Source organism: Erythrolamprus reginae, chromosome 9 (genome assembly GCF_031021105.1).
Source record: "Erythrolamprus reginae isolate rEryReg1 chromosome 9, rEryReg1.hap1, whole genome shotgun sequence".
Classification (NCBI taxonomy): Eukaryota; Metazoa; Chordata; class Lepidosauria; order Squamata; family Dipsadidae; genus Erythrolamprus; species Erythrolamprus reginae.
Window position 1 is genome coordinate 45,179,809 of NC_091958.1, and position 22,725 is coordinate 45,202,533.

General features: G+C 42.6%; 1 protein-coding gene across 3 annotated transcripts in view; it reads left to right on the forward strand.

Annotated features, from left to right (window-relative positions):
• LOC139172186 (ankyrin repeat and fibronectin type-III domain-containing protein 1-like) overlaps positions 1-22,725 on the forward strand; it is a 445,282-nt gene that overhangs the window by 270,042 nt on the left and 152,515 nt on the right. The window contains exon 1 of one of the 3 annotated variants that reach the window (XM_070761029.1): positions 14,698-14,793. The exons of the other annotated variants lie outside the window; for them this stretch is intronic. The gene's annotated coding sequence lies outside the window, so the exon portion shown is untranslated. Of the gene's footprint in view, positions 1-14,697; positions 14,794-22,725 lie in introns of those variants that run through there. 3 annotated transcript variants of the gene reach the window in all.

A 22,725-nucleotide genomic window follows, 5' to 3' on the forward strand; every position in this document is an offset into this window, starting at 1 on the left:
CCTACCTACCTACCTACCTACCTACCTATGTATAATCTATATCTGTCTGTCTACCCATCCATCTGTCTGTCCGTCCGTCTGTCTCTCCGTCCATCCATATCTATCTATCTATCTATCTATCTATCTATCTATCTATCTATCTACCTACCTACCTACCTACCTACCTATGTATAATCTATCCATATCTGTCTGTCTACCCATCCATCTGTCCGTCTGTTCGTCTGTCTCTCCGTCCATCCATATCTATCTATCTATCTATCTATCTATCTATCTATCTATCTATCCATCCATCCATCTGTCTATCCATTCATCATCTACTTGGGTCCTGGATGCTCTCTAAAGATGATGATGATGATGATGATAATGATTATTATTATTATTATTATTATTATTATTATTATTTATTAGATTTGTATGCCGCCCCTCTCCGTAGACTCGGGGCGGCTCACAATACAATAAAACAATTCATAACGATGATTGTTTTATTGCAAAATGTGTTATTACCCAAACTGGGTGAGCTAATGGTGCACTGATTATGTTATCTAGCCAGGGTAATTAAAAGTCTGTAAGAAAATAACCAAGCTCAAAGAGCATCACAGATCAATTCTGAGCAAATATTTTCTTCTATCAGTCTCTCCCCCTGGCCCGCCCACTCTCTCTGTGTGTAAGTGTAAGAAATGCATAAATATTTGTTCTTTGTACTTGGACTATTGAAGATGAGAAACCTTCCAAGATAAATTTAGAATGCCATCATTTTGGCCTTGTGGATCATGATTGAAACGGACAAATTATCCTGGATATCTCCCCACCCGCTTCCCTTTTCAAAAGAACTTTGAAAGGTTAAGATATCTATGGTTTTGAGGAGCAGGCTGTGCCAAATATGTAAAAGTGACAAATCCTATTACATCAAGAGCTGATAGATAAATTAGTGAAGATTGGACTTAATCCCTGGATAGTTCAATGGATTTGCAGCTGGCTGAAGCGTAGACATCAGAGAGTGATTGTTAATGGCGAGTATTCTGAGCAGAGACAGGTTACAAGCGGTGTGCCACAAGGGTCTGTTCTGGGTCCTATTCTCTTTAATATGTTTGTGAGTGACATAGGGGAAGGTTTGGCAGGGAAGGTTTGCCTATTTGCCGATGACTCTAAAGTGTGCAATAGGGTTGATATTCCTGGAGGCATCTGTAATATGGTAACTGATTTAGCTTTACTAGATAAATGGTCAAAGCAATGGAAACTGCAGTTTAATGTTTCCAAATGTAAAATAATGCACTTGGGGAAAAGGAATCCTCAATCTGAGTATTGTATTGGCAGTTCTGTGTTAGCAAATACTTCAGAAGAAAAGGATTTAGGGGTAGTGATTTCTGAGCAGTGTCAAAATGGGTGAACAGTGCAGTCAGGCAGTAGGGAAAGCAAGTAGGATGCTTGGCTGCATAGCTAGAGGTATAACAAGCAGGAAGAGGGAGATTATGATCCTGCTATATAGAATGCTGGTGAGACCACATTTGGAATACTGTGTTCAGTTCTGGAGACCCCACCTACAAAAAGATATTGACAAAATTGAACGGGCTACAAGAATGGTAGAAGGTCTTAAGCATAAAACGTATCAGGAAAGACTTCATGGACTCAATCTGTATAGTCTGGAGGACAGAAGGAAAAGGAAAGTAAACACAAGAACAAGGGGGCACAATCTTAAGTTAGTTGGGGGAAAGATCAAAAGCAACATGAGAAAATATTATTTTACTGAAAGAGTAGTAGATCCTTGGAACAAACTTCCAGCAGACGTGGTAAATAAATCCACAGTAACTGAATTTAAACATGCCTGGGAAAAACATATATCCATTGTAAGATAAAATACAGAAAATAGTATAAGGGCAGACTAGATGGACCATGAGGTCTTTTTCTGCCATCAGACTTCTATGTTTCTATGTTTCTAAGGTAATTAATGCAGTAGATACACCTGAGGAAATTGTAACAGAAGGTGTTCTGTGAAATAATGGGTCTTACGTTGGACAGCTCTGAATGAGAAGATCCATATTCTCTACCAACCTAATAAATGGGCCCATAGATTTTCACTAAGCCGTGATTAGTTTTCATCATGATTTGTTGAATAAGCTCAGTTTAGTTGTTCTATAAGAAGTTACAGTAAATGGGCTCCTGGCACGCAGAAAGCTATAATGTGGCTGACGTAGAAAGATCAAATCTAACCTTTCTAGCATATAAGGAGGTATTATTAATGTAATGGAAAGTGTGGATGGCCTTGGGGGAGGAGTGTCTCCTACTCTCAGAGATGTTGCCTGGAGAACCATCAGATAAGAGAAGGAAAAACCTTCAATCACCTAACGATGAGAAGAGGAAGCTGCCCTAACTAATCACATGGTTGAAAGTGGTGATCTTGGGGGAATGAGAGAAGGAGATACTGCCTAGGGAACCATTAGATAACAGAGGGAAGAGACAGCAGCCACCTAAAATTCAGAGGAAGAAACTGAGAAAGGACCCACCTTAATGGACGAGATAGTTAAAAGTAGCAGTGAGAAGCTTGTACCTTCGGAATTGCAAGATTCAATTAATGTAGCCTTACAACAGAAACATAGAAACACAGAAGACTGACGGCAGAAAAAGACCACATGGTCCATCTAGTCTGCCCTTATACCATTTTCTGTATTTTATCTTAGGATGGATATATATTTATCCCAGGCATGCTTAAATTCAGTTACTGTGGATTTACCAACCACGTCTGCTGGAAGTTTGTTCCAAGGATCTACTATTCTTTCAGTAAAATAATATTTTCTCACGTTGCTTTTGATCTTTCCCCCAACTAACCTCAGATTGTGTCCCCTTGTTCTTGTGTTCACTTTCCTATTAAAAACACTTCCCTCCTGAACTTTATTTAACCCTTTGACATATTTAAATGTTTCGATCATGTCCCCCCTTTCCCTTCTGTCCTCCAGACTATACAGATTGAGTTCATGAAGTCTTTCCTGATACGTTTTATGCTTAAGGCCTTCCACCATTCTTGTAGCCCATCTTTGGACCCGTTCAATTTTGTCAATATCTTTTTGTAGGTGAGGTCTCCAGAACTGAACACAGTCTTCCAAATGTGGTCTCACCAGCACTCTATATAGCGGGATCATAATCTCCCTCTTCCTGCTTGTTATACCTCTAGCTATGCAGCCAAGCATCCTACTTGCTTTCCCTACCGCCTGACTGCACTCTTCACCCATTTTGAGACTGTCAGAAATCACGACCCCTAAATCGTTCTCTTCTGAAGTTTTTGCTAACACAATAAAATAAAATAAATAAATAAAATAAGACAGATTTATCTCATCTAGTTGTGTTTCCTATCTGAAGGACTATGTCAGGTTCTGGGAAAATCAGGAGATGGAGGTGGTTCAAACGAGTGTAAAGATTGATTACAAGCTTAAGCTCTCTATAAGAATCTAAGCTAGGATCTCATTTGCCCTTTTTGGGAAATGAGATCAAACACCTCCGCTACTGGTAGTCATTACGAAAATTATAGAATGTGCGGAAATGTCAAAAACAGCAATGGAAACACAAAATAAAAAAGACTCAGAATACTATGAAATATGGGAAAATTGGTACAGATGGGTTTCAGCAAAAAAAAAAAATCAAACTCTTATACTATGAAAGTATCAACTTATGAAACTATTAACCTTGTCTTACTTTTGAACGTTCAAATCAGACCTAAACTAACTTAAAAAGTCAACTCCAAAAACTAATTAATTTGCAATAAAATTCAGAAAAAAAACTTTTATATCATATCTCTTTTTATCCGTTTTTAAACGAATAGAATATATATCATACAACATATCATTACTAATACTCACAATGATCACAATAATTATATTTTCTTTTCTTTTTTTACTCACATAAATATACTCCTCCTCCTATCTTCCCACACAATGTCGTACAGTGGTACCTCGGTTCTCAAACGCCTCGGCTTTCATACATTTCGGATTTCAAACAAAATTTTCTGCAAAAATTTGCTTCGGTATCCAAACAAAAATTCGGATACTGAACAGAAAATTTTGTTTACTATCCGAAATGTAAGATCTGAGGGGACGAGGTCAGAGGGAATGGGAGTCGGAATCCCGACACACCCCTCCTGGCCGCCCTCTTAACAGCCTCCCAGTCTCTACCTTGTAACATAGAAACATAGAAACATAGAAGTCTGACGGCAGAAAAAGACCTCATGGTCTATCTAGTCTGCCCTTATACTATTTTCTGTATTTTATCTTAGGATGGATATATGTTTATCCCAGGCATGTTTAAATTCAGTTACTGTGGATTTATCTACCACATCTGCTGGAAGTTTGTTCCAAGGATCTACTACTCTTTCAGTAAAATAATATTTTCTCATGTTGCTTTTGATCTTTCCCCCAACTAACTTCAGATTGTGTCCCCTTGTTCTTGTGTTCACTTTCCTATTAAAAACACTTCCCTCCTGGACCTTATTTAACCCTTTAATATATTTAAATGTTTCGATCATGTCCCCCCTTTTCCTTCTGTCCTCCAGACTATACAGATTGAGTTCATGAAGTCTTTCCTGATACGTTTTATGCTTAAGACCTTCCACCATTCTTGTAGCCCGTCTTTGGACCCGTTCAATTTTGTCAATATCTTTTTGTAGGTGAGGTCTCCAGAACTGAACACAGTATTCCAAATGTGGTCTCACCAGCATTCTATATAGTGGGATCATAATCTCCCTCTTCCTGCTTGTTATACCTCTAGCTATGCAGCCAAGCATCCTACTTGCTTTCCCTACCGCCTGACTGCACTGTAACTGCTCCAAGCTGCAGGAAGGGTAGGACTGGCTGCAATACCGGCAGCTTCGGGGGGCTCCTTTCCTCAGCGGTTCAGTTCGGTACCTCCAGGCAGCTGCACCAACTTTTTCCTTCCCGGCGGCGGCTCCGGCGGCTTCCCTACGAGGAGGAGCAGCGTCAGGAACGTCATGTGATGAAGGTAAGCCGCCGGAGCCGTCGCTGCCGGGAAGGAAAAAGTTGGTGCAGCTGCCTGGAGGTACCAAACTGAACCGCTGAGGACAGGAGCCCCCCAAAACTGCTGGTATTGCAGCCAGCCCTACCCTTCCTGCAGCTTGGAGCAGTTACAAGGTAGAGACTGGGAGGCTGTTAAGAGGGCGGCCAGGAGGGGCGTGTCGGGATTCCGACTCCCATTCCCTCTCACCCCGTCCCCTCAGATCCTTATCCCATAGGAAATAGAGGAAATACTGTAGATTTAATTGGTTCCCAGCAAGTCAATGGGCTGGGAACCAATTAAATCCGTTTCCATTATTTCCTATGGGATAAATTAATTCGGTTCTCAACCAAATCGGTTCTCAACCACACTTCTGGAACGGATTGTGGTCGAGAACCGAGGTACCACTGTACCTGGAAACGTCTGCGTTACACGCAGATTCTTTTCTTCCTTTTCATATTTTCCTTTTTCTTTCTTTTTTTATATTCTTGTGCCTTCCCCCTTTTACCTATCTTTTTTCCTACAAATCTGGTACCTTTCCCTTTTTACTTTTTACATTTAGAAAATATTCCCACTTATTTGTTATTACCTAAGAATCTGAGCTACTAACAATCAAGGGAAAGGAATGAGAATTAGAAGGCATTCAAGATGGTCTGGGCATCGATCTCTTGTGGGCACGCAGGGACTCATGACTGATGATGCTTTTGACTCCTCCATCAGACCCAGACTGGTCATCTCCTACAGGCTGACAATTTTATTTGTTTGTTTGTTTGTTTGTTTGTTTGTTTATTTATTTATTTATTTATTTATTTATTATTTAGATTTGTATGCCGCCCCTCTCCGCGGACTCGGGGCGGCTCACAGCAAAATATAACAATCGTAACAAATCCAAATAAATTTAAAATATTTTAAAAAGTTTTTTAAAAAGAACCCCATTTACTAACAAGCACACACACAAACATACCATGCATAAATTGTACATCGCCGGGGGAGGTGTTTCAGTTCCCCCATGCCTGACGGCAAAGGTGGGTTTTAAAGAGTTTACGGAAGGCAGGGAGAGTAGGGGCAGTTCTAATCTCTGGGGGGAGTTGGTTCCAGAGAGTCAGGGCCGCCACAGAGAAGGCTCTTCCCCTGGGGCCTGCCAACCGGCATTGTTTAGTTCAGTGATTTTCAACCTTTTTTGAGCCACGGCACATTTTTTACATTTACAAAACAATGGGGCACATTGAGTTGGGGGGGGGGGGGGCTAAAAAAAGTTTGGACAAAAAATTATCTCTCTTCCTCCCTTTCACTCTATTTCTCCCTTTTTCTCTCCCTTGTTCTCTCTCCATCCCTTTCTTTCTCTCTTCCTTCTTTCCTCTTTTTTGCTATTTCTCTCTCCCTCCTCCCCTCCCTCTCTTACTCTCTCTTGCTCTCTCTTGCTTTCTTTCTCTCTTGTTCTTTCTCTTGCTTTCTTTCTTTCTCTCTCTCTCGCTTTCTCTTGTTTTCTTTCTCTCTCTTGCTCTTTCTTTCTCTTTCTCTTGTTTTCTTTCTCTCTGTGAGCTTCGTGGCACACCTGACCATGTCTCGCGGCACACTAGTGTGCCATGGCACACTGGTTGAAAAACACTGGTTTAGTTGACGGGACCCAGAGAAGGCCCACTCTTTGGGACCTAATCGGTCGCTGGGATTCACGCGGCAGAAGGCGGTCTCAGAGATATTCTGGTCCAATGCCATGAAGGGCTTTAAAGGTCATAACCAACACTTTGAATTGTGACCGGAAATTGATCGGCAGCCAATGCAGACTGCGGAGTGATGGTGAAACATGGGCATACCTAGGTAAGCCCACAATGGCTCTCGCGGCTGCGTTCTGCACGATCTGGAGTTTCCGAACACTTTTCAAAGGTAGCCCCATGTAGAGAGCGTTGCAGTAGTCGAACCTCGAGGTGATGAGGGCATGAGTGACTGTGAGCAATGAGTCCCGGTCCAGATAGGGCCGCAACTGGTGCACCAGGCGAACCTGGGCAAATGCCCCCCTCGCCACAGCTGAAAGATGGTTCTCTAATGTGAGCTGTGGATCGAGGAGGACGCCCAAGTTGCGGACCCTCTCTGAGGGGGTCAATAATCCCCCCCCCCAGGGTAATGGACGGACAGATGGAATTGTCCTTGGGAGGCAAAACCCACAGCCACTCCGTCTTATCCGGGTTGAGTTTGAGTCTGTTGACACCCATCCAGGCCCCAACAGCCTCCAGACACCGGCACATCACTTCCACTGCTTCGTTGACTGGACTCTGACGCTGACCTTGTATGGAAAGCCAACTCTAGAATAATAGAATAACAGGAATTTAGTTGGAGCATATCCATTGTCTTCAGCAATCATTGAACACTTTTATAATAAGGGTTTTTAGTTGTTTTATTAAATTGGATTGTTACATGTTGTTTTTTATCATTGTTGTTAACCACCCCGAGTCTGCAGAGAGGGGCGGCATACAAATCCAATCCAATCAATCAATCAATCAATCAATCAATCAATCAATAAACTTTCTCTTCCTCTATAGCAACTATTCAGCCCAAAGCTATCTTCTCCCCATCACTTATATCTGTGCTCATTGAAAATATTGCTCTGGAGGAGACAGGATTTCTGCAGTCTTTCCCAATAGGTAAATTCAAAACAGGCAAATGCATCATCCAAAAATATACTTTAGCAAAATGATCAAGAGCTTAACTTTCTCCCATTATTTTGTTAAGGGCTTTAATATGTGGTTCCTAAACTCTGAGTCATCAGTGAGGTGAGTAATCAAAAAACGTTGTGTTGGGCCTGCCTTGATCATGATTCATATGTGGCTGTAAAAAAACCCAGGGATGGAACTGGAATGCTTAAAGCAGAGAGTGAGGCAAGTGTGTTAAGTTCTCCAATGTCCAGAAATGATGCCAACATGTAGGATCATTGTAAGTCATGTGGATGGAATTCTCCAGGAATTTACTTTAAAGTTGAATTAATTCATAAAGGTACTGTGTTTTTTTTTTAAAAAAAATTAAACTGGAACCCTTATGCGCCGAAGTGAGAAGTCATTATAAGTTTCCTGAAATAGAAATATTTTTTTTCTTTTTCCTTTCTAATGTAACTCCGCAGTCTGCATTGGTTGCCGATCAGTTTCCGATCACAATTCAAAGTGTTGGTTATGACCTATAAAGCCCTTCATGGCACCGGACCAGATTATCTCAGGGACCGCCTTCTGCTGCACGAATCCCAGCGACCAGTTAGGTCCCACAGAGTGGGTCTTCTCCGGGTCCCGTCAACTAAGCAATGTTGCTTGGCGGGACCCAGGGGAAGAGCCTTCTCTGTGGCGGCCCCGGCCCTCTGGAACCAACTCCCCCCAGAGATTAAAATTGCCCCCACCCTCCTTGCCTTTCGTAAGCTGCTTAAAACCCACCTCTGCCATCAGGCATGGGGGAATTGAGATCCTCTTTCCCCCTAGGCATTTACAATTCTATGCATGGTATGTATGTATGTATGTCTGGTTTTTATATTAATGGGTTTTTAATCGTTTTTAGTATTAGATTACTATTGTACACTGTTTTATTGTTGCTGTTAGCCGCTCCGAGACTCCGGAGAGGGGCGGCATACAAATCCAATCAATCAATAAATAAATAAATAAATACATTTTGTTATGTTTCTCCTCCCCCCCCCAAAAAAGATACAAAGTACGAGTCGACAAAAAAAGGAAAAAGGTGGGGTTTTTTTTTTAAAAAAAGGTAATTCTTTTACGATGCTTCTAAAGCAGAGGTGGGTTACAACAGGTTCTGACCAGTTCTAGAGAACCGATAGTGGCAATTTTGAGTTCGGCAAACTGGTAGTGGAAATTTTGAGTAGTTCAGAGAACTGGTAAATGCCACCTCTGACTGGCCTCACCCCCATCTATTCTCTGCCTCCTGAGCCTCAGCTGATGGGGAGGAAATGGTAATTTTGCAGTATCCTTCCCCTACCATGTCCATCAAGCCATGCCACACCCACCAAGTCATGTACACAGAACTGGTGATGAAAGTTTTTTTTGAGTCCCACTACTGTAAATTTAAAGTAGTGGATGATTGATGTAATGCTATTCGAGAACGATCTTGGGCAATGAGAGGAAAAGATAGCACCTAGGAAACAATCAAAGAGAGAGTGATGCCCCCAATGTCTTAACGGTCAGAGAATGACTTTGTCAAGCACTGAGAAATAAGGAGATTCAGGCACTTGAATTGAGCATAAAGATTTATTGCAAGCTTGAGTTCTCTACAAGAGCCGGGGTGGCGCAGCAGGTAGAGTGCTGTAGTGCAGGCCACTGAAGCTGACTAGATCTGAAGGTCAGCGGTTCAAATCTCATCACCGGTTCAAGGTTGACTCAGCCTTCCATCCTTCCGAGGTGGGTAAAATGAGGACCCGGATTGTGGGGGCAATAAGCTGGCTCTGTTAAAAAGTGCTATTGCTAACATGTTGTAAGCCGCCCTGTGTCTAAGGAGAAGGGCGGCATAAAAATCGAATAAATAAAATAAATAAAATAAATAAGAACCTGACCTACTAACAGTCAAGGGAAATAAGTGGGAGATAAGAAAGGCATTCAAGGTGGGCTGGATTTAAATCTTTTGAGGGTATGCCAGGACTCATGACTTACAATGCATTTGACCCTTCCCACAGCTCAGCCTGGTCATTTCCTACAGACCGGCCCTAATTGATCAGATGGTTAAAAGTGGTGACCTTGGGGCAGTGGTGGTATTCAACCGGTTCTCTGCAGATTACGCAAACTAATGATGACTACTCTAATGCATGAGTATTGCAATGAGCCGTCCTGAGTTTTCGGAGAAGGGCGGCATAGAAATCTAATTATTAATAATAATAATAATAATAATAATAATAATAATAATAATAATAATAATAAATGTGCAGAAGGCCGTGTCCATGTGCAGACGAGGCATGTGCGAGCAAAGCGAATGTACCTGTGTGCACTCACATTTGAGAACTGGTAGGGAAGGTAAGTGAATCCCACCTCTGCCTTGTGGGGAATGATAGAAATAGATGCTGCTTGGAAAACAATTAGATAAAAGTAGGAAGAGCCTTCAGTCACCTAACGGTTGTACCTTTTGATTCTTGACAAATGTATCTTTTCTTTTATGTACACTGATAGCATCTGCATCAAAGACAAATTTCTTGTGTGTCCAATCACACTTGGCCAATAAAGAATTCTATCTCTATCTCTGTCCTGTCCTGTCCTATCCTATCCTATCCTGTCCTGTCCTGTCCTGTCCTGTCCTATCCTATAGCTTTGGGGGTGTTCCATCACTGGAGATTTCCAAGAAGATTGTTTTCAAAAGACAATCATTTGACCAGGGTTGCATAAACTCTCCTGTCTTAAGAAGCGGTGGGGTTAGACTAGAAGACCTCCAAGGCCCCTTCTAACTCTGTTATTCTGTATTATGGTTTTACTGGGAAGGCTGAACTTAAGGTGGCATCAGGCTCAGCTATTGGGGTTTGTAAACCGCAACTTAGCTAATGCTGGATTTTTCAGTAAATTGTGAAATAACTAAACCATGGCTTAGCAGTATTTATGAACCCAGTCAATCCTTTGAAACAAGCTGGCATATTGCCTGCCAATCTTCAAAAGTTCTTTTTTTAAAGAAGTTAATAACAATCTCCTTGGATGAGAAAGCTGAAGTTGACAGAGTCGGTAATTTACGGCAGAAAACGCTCTGTTCTTGAAATATGCCTTGGCTTATGCACTAACGAAGATTGGTACAGTAATACAGATGGGTATAATTCTTCACAAATGAAACAGATGCTTCCTTTAAAAGTTCAAAAAGCTGTATAAATAACTGCAAAAGACCAAAGGATAGAATAGGGGAATATGTATGTATGTATGTATATGTGTGTGTGTGTATGTATGTACGTATGTATGTATGTATGTATGTATATGTGTATGTATGTATGTATGTATGTATGTATATGTGTATGTATACACACACACACACACAATTTGGAGAGGGGGGCCTTCGCCCAGGTTCGCCTGGTGCACCAGTTGCGACCCTATTTGGACCGGGAGTCACTGCTCACAGTCACTCACGCCCTCATCACCTCGAGGTTCAACTACTGTAATGCTCTCTACATGGGGCTACCTTTGAAAAGTGTTCAGAAACTTCAGATCGTGCAGAATGCAGCTACGAGAGCAATCATGGGCTTCCCCAAATATGCCCATGTTACACCAACACTCCGCAGTCTGCATTGGTGGCCGATCAGTTTCCGGTCACAATTCAAAGTGTTGGTTATGACCTATAAAGCGCTTCATGGCACCGGACCAGATTACCTCAGGGACCGCATTCTGCTGCACGAATCCCAGCGACCAGTTAGGTCCCATGGAGTGGGTCTTCTCTGGGTCCCGTCAACCGAACAATGTCGCTTGGCGAGACCCAGGGGAAGAGCCTTCTCTGTGGCGGCCCCGGCCCTCTTGAACCAACTCCCCCCAGAGATTAGAATTGCCCCCACCCTCCTTGCCTTTCGTAAGCTGCTTAAAACCCACCTCTGCCGCCAGGCATGGGGGAACTGAGATACACTTTTCCCCTAGGCCTTTAAAATTTTATGCATGGTATGTCTGTATGTATGATTGGTTTTTATATAATGGGTTTTAACTGTTTTTAGTAATGGATTATACTGTTTTGTTACTGTTGTTAGCCGCCCCGAGTCTGCGGAGAGGGGCAGCAAACAAATCCAATCAATCAATCAATAAATAAATAACCAAACAAACAACCAAACAAACAAATAAACAAATAAATAAACAAACAAATAAATTTGCATGAAAGTTTAGCATTTTAAATGCATGAAAGCCTAGCACTTTATACAATAGTCCTATGGAATTGCATCAAAATCCATTAAATTCCAATATGTTGGACCTCAACATAATGACCATATCTACCTGTTCTCTAGCATAGGAGTCCCTAACCACCAGGCCATAGTCTGGCAGGTGGTCAGGCAGCACATGAAACTACACTCCCTCTAGTCCCTGGAAAAATCTCTCTCCATGGAACTAGTCCCTGGTACCCAAAAGCTTTGGGAGCTACTGCATCCTGATCAACCCCCAGAATGAAAAAAAAATGCATTATTTTGGGAGGATAGAATGATTGTCTTTCGCTTGTAAGACAGAGAACAGATCTTACATCAGATCTGGCCCTCAAGATTATTGTTTAGCCCAGGGGAAGAAAAACAAAATATGGAAACATCATCTGTAGACAACTGTTTCTTGATCTTAGGCTCCTTAGGACATATGGACCTTTAATTCCGAGAATTCCCATGGCTGGCTGTGGAATTCTGGGAGTTGAAGTCTGCATGTCTTAAATTGGCCAAGTGTTGAGAAACACTGCATAGACTGTAAGATCCTCAGGGAATGTTGTTTAACCAACTCAAGTTCTCAATGTGATTTTTCAGACATAATTGTTAACCTGTTGTTAGATTGGTGAAGGATCTTACGTGCTTTGCTGCTCAGTTGTATGTTCTCTCTGGCCCATCATCCAAGGGCTTTAGAAGATGGATAGTGAACAATATGGCGTCCTTCTCCACTGAACCTGCCCTAGTGCTCACTGCATTCGTAAAACGAGCATGGGTATAAATGAGGTTCACTTTGCACATGCTGCATGTAGCATGTATACACAGGAAAGTTCATAGTTCTTCAGGGGGGAAATGAAGAACAGTAGCATTAAAATCAGGGGTGGGATTACATAATTTAGTACTCACCGGTTCGCTCAGCAAATGTGAGCATGTGCAAAACCCTCTGTGCATGTGGTTGGCTCGCACGCACTGCTAGAAAATGTGGCCGCACTCAAAGACCGCTGGCGTCATCAATTGTTGTGGTTAGCTCTGGCCCAGCTCCTGCCCCAAGGACTGTGGATGTGGGGGAGACATCCACATGCTGCAGGCCTGTTTTGCCCCCGGTGGAATCTGATGATGAAGGCTCCTCTGACCAAGAAGACAGGAGTGACAGGGAGGAGGAGAGTGTGGCAGACAGCTCAGAAGGAGATCAATTATCTAGCTCCTCCTTGGATTCGGAACAAGAGTTAATGATACAGCCACGCATGCGGAGAGCGATGCATAGGCAACAACAACTGAGAGATTATTATCAAAGAAAATGAGGCCACCTGTGGTTGGGTGGGGCTGTGGTCATTAGTGAGGCTGCTATAAAGAGCAGCCTGTGGGTTTGGCCATTGTGGAGGATTATCTGATCGTTGTGTTTCGTGACTGCTTTACTGACTTTGACCTTTCGTGTGCTGATTTTTCCCCGCTTTGAAACTAAACCAGAGCAAAGTGTGTTTCACTTTGTGAAAGAAGAAGGACTGTGAATTGCCTCACAGCTGCAAGCTAAGTATCACAGAACTGATAAGGGACTTGTACAAATTACCAGTTTGTTTGGAGACCAGTGCTCTTGGCTATACCAAAAGAGGGCTTAGTTTAAGTGAATTTTCATTATAAAGAACATTGTTTTGAATTTTCAAACGTGTGTGTGTCTGAAATTTGTACCTGTGAATTTTTGGGAGGAGTCTACCAGAGAGCCCGACAGAACATCAATGGTAAGCTGTTGTTTAGCTCAGTGTTTTTCAACCAGTGTGCCACGGCACACTAGTGTGCCGTGAAACAAGGTCAGGTGTGCCGCGAAGCTCAGAGAGAGAAAGAAAACAAGAGAGAAAGAAAGAAAGAAAGAAAGGAAGACAGAGAGAGAGAAAGAGAGAGAGAAAGAAAGAGAGAAAGAAAGAGAGAGAAAGAAAGAGAGAAAGAAAACGAGAAAGAGAAAGAGAGAGAAAGAGAGAGAGAGAAAGCAAGAGAGAAAGAGAACAAGAGAGAGAAAGAAATCAAGAGAGCAAGAGAGAGAGAAAGAAAGAAAGAGAGAAAGAGAGGGAGGGAAGGTGGGAGCGAGAAAGACATAGAGGGAGGTAGGGAGAAAGAGAGCAAAAGAGAGAGGAAGGAAGGAAGGGAGAAAGAAAGGGATGGAGAAAGAGAAAAAAGAAGAAGGGAGAGAAAGAGGGAGGGAAATAGAAATAGAGCGAAAGGAAGAGAGAGAAAAATTTTGTCCAAACGTTTTTGAGCCCCCCCCCCACGCCCCTCCAATGTGCCCCAGGGTTTTGTAAATGTAAAAAATGGGCCGTGGCTCAAAAAAGGTTGAAAATCACTGGTTTAGCTCAGCTGAGATGCAGCAATCCACTCTGTTGTGCAAATCAGCTGAGCTTAAAAAAAGGAATATAGGAAAGGGAACTCCAGGGGGCAGGAAGACAGGGCAAACCAGAAGTGGTATTGGCCAGTTTTCCGAACTAGTCAAAATGGCCACTACCGGTTTGCCCAAACCAGCTGAATACCACTGCTGATTAAAATCCCAAGTTTTGTCTGATCTGCAGTCTACTAGCATTTGGCACTTGGGAAGACTGAGGTCCATAAAGATGCTTTCCCCTTTATACTTTGCATGCGAGACTTTGTGCTTGAGTTTGTGAATGACGGTTTCTAGGAGGGGAATCTTAGCTGGCGAACAGTTTATTTGCACCATTGATTAGCCTTCTGCCCGGTGGTTTTCTCCCTCCTTTGGAATTGTCTCGTAGTTGCTGCCTGGCAACCACAATGTGAAAATACAACATTAGTTTGAGAGTGCAAGCATGCTGCTAGCGGGCAAGCACCAACTTCATCTCCTGCATTCTGCAAATACAAGGAGTACGGCAGCTAATAATAATAATAATATTTTTAAAAATAGAGGAGAAAATTCTGCTTGAATGGTCCTGAAGGATCTCTGAAAACTTGAACAATCTGGATCTAAGGTTAGGTCTCTCCCTCTCACTCACTCTCTCTCTCTCTCTCTCTGTCTTCTCCACGTTTGCTCTGCCTACCTAGAGAAGAATGAATACTCAGCAGCTTTGTTGACTCTTTCATGCTTTAGGATTTTCTATTTCCCAATGCGAAATAAATAGCATGCTGGTGCTTTAAAGGCTGTTGCATTATGGTGGCATCATAACAGCTGAGAGTAGCCTTCAAGGAATGTCTTTCTCTGGAGCTGGTTCTAATGGAATGGAATGGAATGGAATGGAATAGAATAGAATAGAATAGGAGTTTTTTATTTGCCAAGTGTGACTGGACACACAAGGAATTTGTCATTGGTGCAGATGCTCTCAGTCTACATAAAAGAAAAGGTACCTTCATCAAGAACAATAAGGTGCAACATTTAATGATAGTCTTGGGTACAAATAAGCAAACAAATCATGTTCAGAAGGAGTCAATGCAAATTGTAAGGACAGAAACATAGAAACATAGAAGACTGACGGCAGAAAAAGACCTCACGATCCATCTAGTCTGCCCTTATACTATTTTCTGTATTTTATCTTAGGATGGATATATGTTTATCCCAGGCATGTTTAAATTCAGTTACTGTGGATTTACCAACCACGTCTGCTGGAAGTTTGTTCCAAGGATCTACTACTCTTTCAGTGAAATAATATTTTCTCATGTTGCTTTTGATCTTTCCCCCAACTGACTTCAGATTGTGTCCCCTTGTTCTTGTGTTCACTTTCCTATTAAAAACACTTCCCTCCTGGACCTTATTTAACCCTTTAACATATTTAAATGTTTCGATCATGTCCCCCCTTTTCCTTCTGTCCTCCAGACTGTACAGATTGAGTTCATGAAGTCTTTCCTGATACGTTTTATGCTTAAGACCTTCCACCATTCTTGTAGCCGGTCTTTGGACCCGTTCAATTTTGTCAATATCTTTTTGTAGGTGAGAACACAGAACTGAACATAACAAAGTTACCGTCATGCAGTCATTAGTAACAGGAGATGGGTAATGGGAACAATGAGAAGCGTAATAGTAGTGCAGACCTAGTAAATAGTTTGACAATCGTGAAGGAATTATTTCTTTAGCAGAGTGAGGGCGTTTGAGAAAAAACTGTTCTGGTGTCTAGTCTTTCTGGTGTGCAGTGCTCTATAGCCTCCCTTTGAGGGTAGGAGTTGAAACAGTTTATGTCCAGGATGTGAAGGACCTGTAAATATTTTCACAGGCCTCTTTTTGACATGTGCAGTATACAGGTCCTCAATGGAAGGCAGTTTGGTAGCAATTGTTATTTCTGCATTTCTAATTATCCGCTGAAGTCTGTGCCTGTCTTGTTGGGTTGTGAAAGCAAACCAGATAGTTAATATGAGAGAAGGAATCATTTAGAGTAACATTTCTCAACCCTTAGCAATTTCAATATGTCTAGATGTCAACTTCCAGCATCGCTGAGCAATTCTTGGAGTCTTAAAATTCCCAAGGTTGAAAAAAATATCAGTTTAGCAGGAGGGAGCTAATTTATCAAGATCTCTCTCTTACTAAGATGAACATTGGACTTATAGATAATGATGATATGAAGCGTGGTTCCTTCCTTCTGCTATTTGCTGACCCAAAGTGAGAAGGGCTATAATGATGGGTTTTATTTGGTGCATCGAATTAAACAAGCCATTGTGGTTTGGGAACCATAACATGCCACCATATTTGAATCCATTGAATGATGGGGTATTCAACAAACTTCGATTAGCTAAAGAGTTGAATTCTGCACCTGGATTCCTAGCTTGTTTTAAGCCATCACGTTAGCTTAGATGACTTAAAGCAAAGTAGGAATCCAGATGCAGAATTCAATGTTTTTGAAAATTGACACCTCAATGTATATTACCACTCATATTCAATTCAATTCAATTTATTAGATTTGTATGCCGCCCCTCTCCGAAGACTCAGGGCGGCTCACAACAACGATAAAAATAATATTATAATGGAACAAATCTAATATTAAAAATAACTAAAAACCCTATCATAATTAAAAACCAAACAGCACATACATACCAAACATAATTATAATAGCCTGGGGGAAGATGTCTCAAATCCCCCATGCCTGGTGGTATAGGTGGGTCTTAAGTAGTTTACGAAAGGCAAGGAGGGTGGGGGCAGTTCTAATCTCCGGGGGAGTTGATTCCAGAGGGTCGGAGCCGCCACAGAGAAGGCTCTTCCCCTGGGGCCCGCCAGACGACATTGTTTAGTCGAAGGCCAACTCTGTGGGACCTTATCGGCCGCTGGGATTCGTGCGGTAGCAGGCGGTTCCGGAGGTCCAATGCCATGTAGGGCTTTAAAGGTCATGACCAACTCTTTGAATTGTGACCGGAAACTGATCGGCAGCCAATGCAGGCCACGGAGTGTTGAAGATACGTGGGTGAATCTGGGAAGCCCCACGATGTCTCTCGCGGCTGCGTTCTGCACGATCTGGAGTTTCTGAACACTTTTCAAAGGTAGCCCCATGTAGAGAGCGTTGCAGTAATCGAACCTCGAGGTGATGAGGGCATGAGCGACTGTGAGCAATGACTCCCTGTCCAAATAGGGCCGCAACTGGTGCACCAGGCGAACCTGGGCAAACGCCCTCCTCGCCACAGCCGAAATATGATATTCCAATATTAGCTGTGGATCAAGGAGGACGCCCAAGTTGCGCACTCTCTCTGAGGGGGTCAATAGTTCCACCCTCCAGGGTGATGGATGGACAGATGGAATTGTCCTTCTTGGGAGGCAAGACCCACAGCCACTCCGTCTTGTCTGGGTTGAGTTTGAGTTTGTTGACACCCATCCAGGCCCCAACAGCCTCCAGGCACCGGCACATCACTTCCACTGCTTCGTTGACTGGATATATATGAAATGAGTGCTGATGGATTTGCCAATTTGCAATGATTTTCTACAAACTGAGCAAGGTATATATCTACAGAACCCTCACATCCTGGACACAAATTGTTTCAACTTCCACCCTCAAAATGATGTTATAGATAGAACAGTGTTTCCCAACCTTGGTAACTTGAAGATATCTGGACTTCAACTCCCAGAATTCCCCTGCCAGCATTTACTGGCTGGAGAATTCTGGGAGTTGAAGTCCAGATATCTTCAAGTTGCCAAGGCTGGGAAACACTGCTATAGAGCACTGCACACTATAACAGCTAGACACAGGGACCGTTTCCCCCCGAATGCCATCATCTGCTTAGCAACTAATTCCCACAACCCTGTCAAATAATTTACTAAGACTGTATTACTATTATTGTTCTCTTCCTTACTAGTATCTAACTCCTCCCACTTATTACTATAATCATGTAGCTTTCAATTTATATTGTTTTTATTTGTTTCCTAGTATGATTTGATAGCTTATTAGTAACCTTGACTATCACTAAGTTTCACGTTTCAAGTTTTATTGGATTTATATGCCGCCCCTCTCCGAAATCTCGGGGCGGCTAACAGCAATCATAGACAATATACAATAATAATCCAATACTAAAAGCAAATTAAAACCCCTTAATATAGAAAATCAAACACACATACAAACATACCATGCATACCATTGTAAAGGCCTAGGGGGAGAAGAAATCTTAATTCCCCCATGCCTGGCGGCAGAGGTGGGTTTTAAGTAGTTTACGAAAGGCAAGGAGGGTGGGGGCAATTCAAATCTCTGGGGGGGAGTTGGTTCCAGAGGGCCGGGGCCGCCACAGAGAAGGCTCTTCCCCTGGGTCCCGCCAAGCGACATTGTTTAGTTGACGGGACCCGGAGAAGACCCACTCTGTGGGACCTAACCGGTCGCTGGGATTCATGCGGCAGAAGGTGGTTCCGGAGACAATCTGGTCCGGTGCCATGAAGGGCTTTATAGGTCATAACCAACACTTTGAATTGTGACCGGAAACTGATCGGCAACCAATGCAGACTGCAGAGTGTTGGTGTGACATGGGCATATTTAGAGAAGCCCATGATTGCTCTCGCAGCTGCATTCTGCACGATCTGAACTAAGTGTTGTATCTTTGTATTCTTGATGAATGTATTTTATTCTCCTTATGTACACTGAGAGCATATACACCAAAGACAAATTCCTTGTGTGTCCAATCACACTTGGCCAATAAAGAATTCTGTTCTGTTCTGTTTGGAACACAGAATACACCTTTGCTTAAACCAATCCTGAACATCCACAGTGAATTTGAGTTCTTTGCAAACATGTGTTTCATTTGGATTTCAAATACAATTTTTGTGGCTTTGGGGTAGGGGTATTCAACCCGAATTCTCTGGTTTTTGCCTTACAAATGCTACCCGTTTTGACTGGGCAACTTAGGATTCCGCCAGACTTAAGTGACTTGGGAATAAGGACACCTGGCAACAAAATGAAAGATGATGGATGAACTATAAAGCCCTTTATGACCTATAAAGCCCTTCATGGCACCGGGCCAGAATATCTCAGGGACCGCCTTCTGCCGCACGAATCCCAGCGACCAGTTAGGTCCCACAGAGTGGGTCTTCTCCGAGTCCCGTCAACCAAACAATGTCGCTTGGCGGGACCCAGAGGAAGAGCCTTCTCTGTGGCGGCCCCGACCCTCTGGAACCAACTCCCCCCAGAGATTAGAATTGCCCCCACCCTCCTTGCCTTTCGTAAGCTGCTTAAAACCCACCTCTGCCGCCAGGCATGGGGGAACTAAGATACACTTTTCCCCTAGGCCTTCATGATTTTATGTGTCTGTATGTTTGTATGTATGATTGGTTTTTATATAATGGGTTTTTAACTGTTTTTTAGTATTGGATTTTGTTGTTTTTGTTGGAGGGACAGCTTGTGGGATTCTCTCAACCCCATTGGGAAACTAGCATGAACACATCAAAAAGTTTGTGGAAAACGAAGCATGAATTTAAGAAGAGATTTGGAATCCAAGAGCCCCATTTGCTTTCAAAAAGTAAAGGAGAACACCCCCTGCTTTCAACCCTTTGAAAAAATATTCGCAATGGAATTTATAGAAGATGATGCATTGTGCGAGACAGATGTTGTCCCACTTCGCACAGAATGGGTCCAGCTGTAGCAGAAGTGATGGTGCAGAATTGCTAGACTCAAACAGGATTCTGCTTAGCTAGCAAGAACTGTAATTTATGAGCCTAACTAAGAAGATCTAAAGTTAAGGGTTTTTCCAAGTGGTAGCCTTTCTTTCTGGTTGGACTCACGTGTGAAGACCTATAAGAAGCTGGGCCTCAAAGAAGAGGCATTAAATTGCACTTGATTAGATACGAAAGTGTGTGAAATTGTCTTTTTATCAAGCTCATTAGTTCCCTTTTATTTTCTGGTCCCTGGGAGTTGACCTTATTTTCTGCTTCGTTTGGAAAATGGAAGAGATTTAATCTCCTGTGATACAAACGATGAATTTAGCAATGCCTTCTTTCCTTTGCTTTCTTTTCCCTTTCCTTTCTTTTCCTTTTTGTTTATTATCTTTCCATTCCTTTCCTTTCTTTCCCTTTTTTCCTTCCTTCCTTCCTTTTTTCCTTCTTTCCTTCCTTCCTTCTTTCTTTCTTTCTTTCCTTCTTTCTTTTTTCTTTCTTTCTATCTTTCTTCCCTTCCTTCTTTCTTTCTTTCTTCCCTTCCTTCCTTTCTTTCTTCCTTCCTTCTTTCCTTCTTTCCTTCTTCCTTTCTTTCTTTCTTCCTTCCTTTCTTTCTTCCCTTCCTTCCTTCTTTCTTTCTTTCTTTCTTCCCTTCCTTCTTTCTTTCTTTCTTTCTTCCCTTCCTTCCTTCTTTCCTTCTTTCTTTCTTGCTTCCTTTCTTCCTTCCTTTCTTCCTTTCTTTCTTTCTTTCTTCCCTTCCTTCCTTCTTTCTTTCTTTCTTTCTTTCTTTCTTTCTTCCCTTCCTTCCTTCTTTCTTTCTTTCTTTCTTCCCTTCCTTCCTTCTTTCTTTCTTTCTTTCTTCTCCCCTTCCCTTCATTTCTGTTTCCTTCCCTTCCTTTTTCTCTTTTTTGCAATAGTCCCTGCTGAGGTTCATGCTAATTTCCAGTAGTTTCTTGTGGACTAGCAAATAGTTGATGTATTCTGAATTTTGGCCATGAGATTGAGTTTTGGGGCACCAGATACTTTAAAAATGCATAGTTGAAGCATCTAAATCAAGGACTTCCAACCTTGGCAACTTTAAGACTTGGGGGACTTCAACTCCCAGAATTTCCCAACCAGCCCTGCTGCCTGGTGAATTCTGGGAGTTGAAGTCCTCAAGTCTTAAAGCAGAGAGTTTGGGGAGGCTTGCAGAGTGCTCCTGGGGCCCGAGGAGAACAGAAACTTTTTTCTAACCTACCTCTTTGCAATTTTGGTGCGTCTTATAGTCCAAAAAGTCCAGATTATCTCAGGGTCCGCCTTCTGCCCCACGAATCCCAGTGACCGGTTAGGTCCCACAGAGTGGGTCTTCTCCAGGTCCCGTCAACTAAACAATGCTGCTTGGCGGGACCCAGGGGAAGAGCCTTCTCTGTGGCGGCCCCGACCCTCTGGAACCAACTCCCCGCATAGATTAGAATTGCCCCCACCCTCCTTGCCTTTCCTAAGCTCCTTAAAACCCACCTCTGCTGCCAGGCATGGGGGAATTGAGATGCTCTTTCCCCCTGGGCCTTTACAATTTCATGTGTGGTATGTCTGTATGTATGTTTGGTTTTTTATATTAATGGGTTTTTAAATCATTTTTAGTATTTATTGGATTATTATTGTACATTGAGGTTTGACTACTGTAACGCTCTCTACATGGGGCTACCTTTGAAAAGTGTTCGGAAACTTCAGATCGTGCAGAATGCATCTGCGAGAGCAATCATGGGCTTTCCTAAATATGCCCATGTCACACCAACACTCCGCAGTCTGCATTGGTTGCCGATCAGTTTCCGGTCACAATTCAAAATGTTGGTTATGACCTTTAAAGCCCTTCATGGCACCGGACCAGAATATCTCTGGGACTGCCTTCTGCCGCACGAATCCCAGCAGCCAGTTAGGTCCCACAGAGTGGGTCTTCTCTGTGTCCCGTCAACGAAACAATGCCACTTGGCGGGACCCAGGAGAAGAGCCTTCTCTGTGGCGGCCCCGGCCCTCTGGAACCAACTCCCCCCAGAGATTAGAACAGCCCCCACCCTCCTTGCCTTTCGTTAGCTACTCAAAACCCACCTCTGCCGCCAGGCATGGGGGAATTAAGACTTCTTCTCCCCCTAGGCTGATACAACTGTATGTATGGTATGTGTGTACGTATGCTGGTTTTATACATTAAGGGGTCTTAAGTTAGTTTTTAGTATTGGATTTTTTTTACTGTATATTATTCATGTATATTGTTCATGACTGTTGTTAGCCGCCCCGAGTTTTCGGAGAGGGGCGGCATATAAATCCAATAAATTGAATTGAATTGAATTGTTTTATTACTGTTGTTAGCCGCCCTGAGTCTCCGGAGAGGGGCGGCATACAAATCCAATAAAAGGAAAATGAAAATGAAATGAAAAAAATATGGTATTTTTCAATCAAATGATGAAGAGCTAAGCACTGATCTGTGGCGCCTCTCTCCTCTCTGAACCTGGCTTGCTCTTCAGCGATCACGTTCTCAAGATCCAGCCACTCTTAATTTATCTTGGAGGTGTTTGGTGTGGAATTTGCCAATTATATTTAGCAAACCTATTGGTCTGTAACTGACAGGGCCATCTCTCTTTCTCTTTTTAAAAATTGGGACAATAATTGCCAAGCCCCAATCTTCTGGGACATGGCCAGTGAAAGTCGATTTATTTCTGACATATGAAGGGTTAGAATCAAATAACTGTTCTGTCGAGCTCTCTGGTAGACTCCTCCCAAAAATTCACAGGTACAAATTTCTGACACACACACGTTTGAAAATTCAAAACAATGTTCTTTATAATGAAAATTCACTTAAACTCTTTTGGTATAGCCAAGAGCACTT